Source organism: Oncorhynchus mykiss, chromosome 15 (assembly GCF_013265735.2).
Source record: "Oncorhynchus mykiss isolate Arlee chromosome 15, USDA_OmykA_1.1, whole genome shotgun sequence".
Lineage (NCBI taxonomy): Eukaryota > Metazoa > Chordata > Actinopteri > Salmoniformes > Salmonidae > Oncorhynchus > Oncorhynchus mykiss.
This window is the reverse complement of record NC_048579.1, coordinates 27315288-27323615: the sequence shown is the minus strand read 5'-3', so window position 1 is coordinate 27323615 and position 8328 is coordinate 27315288.

Sequence of the window (8328 nt, the reverse complement as noted above, 5' to 3'; positions counted from 1 at the left end):
AACTGGTCGTCTAGTGCGTTGGGAACAGAGAATAAATGGAGCAGATTTCTGGGCAATGTAGAATAGATTCAGGGCATAATGTACAGACAATGGTATGGTAGGATGTGAGTACAGTGGAGGTAAACCTAGGCGTTGAGTGACGATGAGAGAGGTTTTGTCTCTGGAGGCACCAGTTAAGCTAGGTGAGGTATCCGCATGTGTGTGGGGTGGGACAAAAGAGCTATCTAATGCATGTTGAGCGGGATTGAGGGCTCTACAGTGAAATAAAATAATAAGAACTAGCCAAGACAGCAGTAGACAAGGCATATTGACATTAGAAAGATGCATAAAGCAATCACAGGTGTTGATCAGGAGAGCTAAGACAACAATGGGTAAATGGAAATGAATGGGCAGATCGGGTCAGTTACGTACATACAGGACGAGGCTGGGGCCGAGAAGGTAAATAAAATGAGGTACCGTGTTATTGAAACCGTCCAGGGGGCATCAGCTGTGTAGCCGAGTGATCATAGGGTCAAAAGAGCAGCAATAGGTGAGACAGGGTGCCGTTCGGTAGTCACTACTACGCTAGGCGAGCAGGGGACATAGCGTTCAGAAAACCTAGCGGGCCGGGGCTAGTAGATAGTTCTTTGACGACATCGTAACAGAATAGCCTGTTGAGACCACATCGGGCGATCACATCGGCAGTCCAGTTGTGATGGATCGATGGGGCTCCGTGTCGACAATAAAGGGTCCAGTCCAATTGGCAAAGGAGGAATTGTAGCCCTCGAATTAGCTGGTATATGGGCCTAGCTCGAGGCTATCTCAAGGCTAGCTGGTGCTTGCTTCGGGACAGAGGCGTTAGCTAATAATAGCCACTCGTTTGCAGCTAGCTTGCTGCAAACATAACAGCTGCAAACATAACAAACATAACATATCATACTAATTTGAATGTCCCAGATTTTCGTTCACTATGTTAGATATAGTCCATGAGACCAGCCTGGGGGAAAAGACACTGGTGGTAGAGCCAAAGATGACATATAAATGAAGATGCCCCACTCGGGTTGTTTAGGAAGAGGTCAAAATTTACACAATAGTTACACGGAGGAAAATGGGGGAGGGGTCATGCTTTTTAAATTAGAAATTTATTCCAGGGGAGTAATGTAATTTGAAAATCAATGAAATGTCATATTGCTCAGGGTCTGAGAATTAGTTGCTTATTATAGTATCTCATGTCTGCCCAATGATGCCGCTCATTATTGATTCTCTGCTGGCCGGGCAATATCAGCGCAATATCAAGTGCGCCCAGTGTGGTCTCAATAAAATTATCCATAGCCTACACCAGCCTTTCTCAAACCCTGGTCCCGGCACCAGTCTGTGGAGGAATGATTGCAGCATATTTGTCCTGAATATTATAAAAAAAATTATGTTTAGGTCTGCAGCATATTGAGTCAAATAAGGAATTGCAGTAGGACTACTTGTGCAACGCACTGAACTATGCATGCAGCCAGTGGTGACCCGCCATTCAGGGCAGGTGTTTAGCAAAAAAACAAAAACATTTTTGTTCCTGTTTTGCATGTTATTTTGACATTAATCAGTTTGCAAACAATAAAACTTTTTTTTAAAAATCATTGCGTTAATAAAGCTGCATATAAACAGGGTCTCTTTTTTTCTTTCTTCAGTAAGGCAGCTCCAAAATGCAGGTGTTTCAGCCTAGATAAGTGCTTTCTGTGGTGGTGGGGCAGCCAGCCGAAAATACGGAGCATAGGGGTTGGTAATGTTCTCTAGTTGTGCCGTGATTAGCTCAGTATTCTGTCACTCATGGGGACACTGCGTCACCACAAAATCTACGAGGAGAGCTCAAAAATTCAAGCCCCTTGGGTGCTGCCATAGAGTTACATTAGAAGTGCCCATCCAAGAAGGCTCAGGGTCATTGGTCACAGATAAAATTACGTCAAATCACGTTATATGTATCGTAGCTTTGATTGGACTGATCATGTCAACATCATACTGTCAGAATCTTAGCTAGCAAGCTAGCAGTCATCATCATGAATCAAGTCAACAATCTACTGGCAAAGACTTTTCAATCCTTGTCATATGAAGAGCAATGATGAAGAGAAATTATAGATAAAACATATCGGTGGTCATCGGCAATTGGACATAAACATTACCTAACAAGTTGGAAATCGCAAATTCAACAATGAGTGGTTTGGAAGGAATCAGTGGCTAACTGCAAGCATTGCAAAGCAATCCCTAGACTGCTATTCAGTGGAGTGGGTGTGTGGTCCAAGTCTGGGTTTAAGGGTCTGGGAACTGGGAAATTTCAGACTTCAGTGAGTTCAAGAAAACTGGGGGGGAATTTTGGAAAAAAATGAGCCACGACTGAGAAATAACTTTTGAACGGACATCCAACTCGGAATTCCAAGTCGGGAACTCAGGCATCTTTCTAGAGCTCCGACCTGAAGATCACTAACATCATGATTCAACCTTGTTTTTTTCCATAGTTCGCAGTTGTCTTGAAACAACCATAAATCCAGAGAACGACAGACTTTGATGACAAAATTTGCCACGAAGGACTGCCGCACCACCTTCCTGTTCAAGTGAACACAGCAAAACAAGATGAGTCCGAAAATGTATTGTATGCTGCTGCATAAATTATGTAATATGCCAGGGAGATATGTATACTGTAGCTAATATGTAATGGTCTTCTTCCTCCTCTAACGAGGAGTAGTAGGAAGGATCGGAGGACCAAAGTGTTAGCGTGGTATGTATCCATAATGTAATTTAATGAGAATGAATACATAATACAAAAAGAACAAGAGAAAACAAAATGAAAACCGAAACAGTCCCGAATGGTGCAAACACTGAAACGGAAGATAATCACCCACAACTCAAGGGTAAAAACAGGCTGCCTAAGTATGGTTCTCAATCAGAGACAACGATTGACAGCTGCCTCTGATTGAGAACCATACCAGGCCAAACACAGAAATACCAAATCATAGAAAAAAGAACATAGACTACCCGCCGCAAAACCTGAACCTATACGGGAGGATCTGGGTGGGCGTCTGTCCGCGGTGGCGACTCTGGCGCGGGACGTGAACCCCACTCCACCATAGTCTTTATCCGCCTCTTAACCCGCCTCCACGGCGTCTTTCAAGCGGCGACCCTCGCCGCCGACATCGGACTGGGGACCCTAGCAACGGGTCCCGAATGGACGGGAGATTCCGGCAGCACCGGACAGGCGGGAGACTCCGGCAGCTCCGGAGTGAAGGGCGATTCGGCAGCGCCGGAGTGACGGGCGATTCCGTCACTCCGGGGAGAATTGGACAGGGAGAATACTGTAAGAATGACCCATGTTCTGAATTCTGTCTTTGTACATTTCAAAAGTACTGTAGTGAAACAGCAGGAAGCAGGTCTTGAACCTTCGACCTTTTAGCCCGAAGTTCAGCGCGCTATCGACTGTGCCGCAAAAGCATGCTCGTGTGGCAGAGTCGATATCTGTGCTTACAAACCCAGGGTCGGTACACTACTCCCTCCTTTTAAAGAGCGCGTCCTCGCGCTAGCTTACGACTCTACGTCTTACAGGAACGCGCTCAAAGGCTAAGCACACGCACTGTCGTGGATGCAAGGTCCGATCACTTCTGACACCAATGTAATGAAACAGCAAGGAGCAGGTCTCAGACCATCGACCTTCTAGCCCAAAGTCCAGGGCGCTATCGACTCTGCCGCAAAAGCATTCTTGTGCGGTAGAGTCGATATCCGCACTTATAAACCCAGGGTCGTTACACTACTGAACAAATTGTATTGACTATGTCTGTTCTAGCTCGCTCATTAATGTCTTAATCGAAATTACGAATTGCCTCTTACCTGCCCATTGTCCCCTTCTGCCACAGTTTGTACATTTACATTTTCAGTAGAAAACACATTTGTTTAAGTAAGTCAGCCATATCAGATATGTTTTTTTTTAAAGCAGTAAATGAGGCTGAATTAACAGTTTCGCTGCCAGACAAGGCTCCGCTGATAGCCAGAAAAACCGGTCTGTATGATATGTCAGACTTGCCTCAGCAATGAGGCTATGAAGAGGCTATGAAGCCATAAAAAATGCCTTTTAATAAAAAAGACTTTTAGAAACAAAGCATCTACATCTCAAGGATAAACCAGACTATTCTTTTTTTTTACAAAAAAGAGATGACCAACCAAACAAAAATGCTGCGCAATAATTTAACAGATCTACGAGAGTTTATGGAAGGCTTCATACTCACTCTTTCATAACATTTCCATGTGCCAGGCGCTTTTCATTATAGTTGAAAAACTGGTCGTTCCCTCAATCTGGGATGCTTGCCGAGAGGTTTTAGGCCCAACTGCTGCTACAAAGATCATTGAAATCCCACTTTCCAAGGACACTGTCGGTGTAAAATCCAAGATATGTCAGATGATATTGAATTAGACTGAGCCCGCACATCAAATTGGTTTGCAGTCCAATTAGATGAGACTGGCGTTTCAAATGCCAGTTTCTTGTATATATTCGCAACATATGTGCATTTCTTTGTTGCAAAGAGTTGCCTCAAAATACAACTGCAGGTGAAATATTCCGGTGTTCTGAACTGGTACATAGCTGAACATTATTATGATGGGAACTTTTTTATCCGGTCTGTAGGCCTACCGAAGAGACTGCTGCTATTCATACAGGTACGTGTAAGTGACAAAACTGGGCATCTAGAGACCGAGTGGATAGAGGTATTTTGAATCACATGTGAAAATTGATTGGGTCACATCTGAGCAAAACTCTGCTCATATTCGAGGATTACTTCCCTTCACAATCTGATCCACGACACCAACACTGAAGAGACTCAGTTTGTCACCGGTTCTTGATGATAAACTATTGGAGCTGTCCTGTGGCCAAGGCCTGCGGATTCGTTTTAATGAGATGCGCCTGTCCACATTCTGGCTGTTCAGCTGCGGAGAATACCCGCAATTTTGCGAGATGGCAGTGAAGACCTTAATCCTCTTTCATTCTACCTATTTATGTGAGACCAGCTTCTCCTCTCTTGCTGCAACAAAATCTAAATATCGCAACAGGCTGGCTGTTGTATATACTTTGACACCTCTGTGATGTCCCTGGGACAAAAAGTTTGAGAAAGGCTAGCCTATAATATAGTTTATAGGCCTAGGCTATACGAAGAGCATGCTCGGAGAAGCACAGGGCAAAGTTAGATTTCTAAGAAAATGTACTTCCTTCCCGAGTTTTGGCGCTTCTGGGATGGTGTATATTAAACTAGGCTACACTGCATTACACACTGCAATGGATAGGTGTTCCCAAACGTGAGCCCCGGCCTGCCCTGCTCTTACTGACGTAAACCCTTTTGTGACTATAGTGGCACTTCAGCAGGAAAGTCAATTTGTCCAAAAAAATGCAATCTCTGTGCGCGCGGACTATGCCTACTGACCTGCTCAGGTTGAGAGGGAGAGCATGAAGATGAAAAGGAGGACCGGAGGTAACCTTGCTACTGCTATAATTAATTTGAATGAAAACAATGTTTCGTTAGCCAAAATGAAGCTTGACCTCACAATAAGCAATATTCGAGTAATTTACATACATGACTATGAAGTGGAAGCCGTGGAGATGGACAAATAAAATAAAATCAAATGTATTTATATAGCCTTTGGTATATCAGCTGATATCTCAAAGTTCTGTACAGAAACCCAGCCTAAAACCCCAAACAGCAAGCAATGCAGGTGTAGAAGCACAGTGGCTAGGAAAAACTCCCTAGAAAGGCCAAAACCTAGGAAGAAACCTAGAGAGGAACCAGGCTATGAGGGGTGGCCAGTCCTCTTCTGGCTGTGCCGGGTGGAGATTATAACAGAACATGGCCAAGATGTTCAAATGTTCATAAATGAGCAGCATGGTCAAATAATAATAATCACAGTAGTTGTCGAGGGTGCAGCAAGTCAGCACCTCAGGAGTAAATGTCAGTTGGCTTTTCATAGCCGATCATTAAGAGTATCTCTACCACTCCCGCTGTCTCTAGAGAGTTGAAAACAGCAGGTCTGGGACAGGTAGCACGTCCGGTGAACAGGTCAGGATTCCATAGCCGCAGGCAGAACAGTTGAAACTGGAGTAGCAAAACGGCCAGGTGGATTGGGGACAGCAAGGAGCCATCATGCCAGGTAGTCCTGAGGCATGGTCCTAGGGCTCAGGTCCTCCGAGAGAGAGAAAGAAAAAGAGAATTAGAGAGAGCATACTTAAATTCACACAGGACACTGGATAAGACAGGAGAAGTACTCCAGATATAACAAACTGACCCTAGCCCCCCGACACATAAACTACTGCAGCATAAATACTGGAGGCTGAGACAGGAGGGGTTAGGAGACACTGTGGCCCCAGCCAATGATACCCCCGGACAGGGCCAAACAGGAAGGATATAACACACTTTGCCAAAGCACAGCCCCCCACACCACTAGAGGGATATCTGGACAGTGCATGGGTGCTGAAAGTAGGCTAATTTGAGAAGATCTAATTCATTTTAACAGTCTTCATTTTAATTTGACTTTAGGCTACTAACAACAATAGGGCTTTGTGTTGGAGCCTTTGTCTTCCTATTCAATAAATAAGCGGTAGGTCTACCTGTTTGACAGACAAAATTATAGTCTACTATCCATAGTTTTTATCAGCATACCTCAGTGTCAGTGAAGAGCTTGGTTGTGTTAAGTTAAAATCAGGTCTCGAATTGCAGGTGTATGTGGAGGTAGTGTGGCTTTTGTTAAAGAAAATGAATAAAGCCCTTGTTAATGTAAGATTTAAAAAAATAATATAAGTGGACCTGATTATATGAAGCGTTGTATAACGTTTCTTTAGTCTGCAATGCTTTATGCTAGAAGCAAGCTGTAAAATGCTGGGGAAAGACGTGACTCAAATCAAATCAAATTTTATTTGTCACACATACTCATGGTTAGCAGATGTTAATGCGAGTGTAGCGAAATGCTTGTGCTTCTAGTTCCGACAATGCAGTAATAACCAACAAGTAATCTAACTAACAATTCCAAAACTACTGTCTTATACACAGTGTAAGGGGATAAAGAATATGTACATAAGGATATATGAATGAGTGATGGTACAGAGCAGAATAGGCAATATACAGTAGATGGTATCGAGTACAGTATATACATATGAGATGAGTATGTAAACAAAGTGGCATAGTTAAAGTGGCTAGTGATACATGTATTACATAAGGATGCAGTCGATGATATAGAGTACAGTATATACGTATGCATATGAGATTAATAATGTAGGGTAAGTAACATTATATAAGGTAGCATTGTTTAAAGTGGCTAGTGATATATTTACATCATTTCCCATCAATTCCCATTATTAAAGTGGCTGGAGTTGAGTCAGTGTCAGTGTCAGTGTGTTGGCAGCAGCCACTCAATGTTAGTGGTGGCTGTTTAACAGTCTGATGGCCTTGAGATAGAAGCTGTTTTTCAGTCTCTCGGTCCCAGCTTTGATGCACCTGTACTGACCTCGCCTTCTGGATGATAGCGGGGTGAACAGGCAGTGGCTCGGGTGGTTGATGTCCTTGATGATCTTTATGGCCTTCCTGTAACATCGGGTGGTGTAGGTGTCCTGGAGGGCAGGTAGTTTGCCCCCGGTGATGCGTTGTGCAGACCTCACTACCCTCTGGAGAGCCTTACGGTTGAGGGCGGAGCAGTTGCCGTACCAGGCGGTGATACAGCCCGCCAGGATGCTCTCGATTGTGCATCTGTAGAAGTTTGTGAGTGCTTTTGGTGACAAGCCAAATTTCTTCAGCCTCCTGAGGTTGAAGAGGCGCTGCTGCGCCTTCTTCACGATGCTGTCTGTGTGAGTGGACCAATTCAGTTTGTCTGTGATGTGTATGCCGAGGAACTTAAAACTTGCTACCCTCTCCACTACTGTTCCATCGATGTGGATAGGGTGGTGTTGGGATACATATGGGATATATTTGGTTTGTCTCTGACATTCAGAGGCTGCGCTACAACCTTCCATAGCCGGCCAAGAGGAGACAAAAAATGTACTCTGCTTGAGAAGTAATTATTATTTAATTGACGTTCAACATTTCAACAGGCTATTAAACAACATGCGAAATCTAAATGAGCCAGGATCGTGCCAGGTAGTCTAAGAGGTAATGAAAATTAATTATTTAGGCCATTTAAAAAATATATATTGTGATGCGCGACAGGCTGGCAGGATCGCTCAGCATTTCAACATTACATCAACAACAGCACTTCAACAACATGCCTATACATTTCGCATTTAGGCTGTATATGTTTGAATCATTATTTTGGGTATAGGTGAGGGTCACTTTTTTTTCAAGCGTT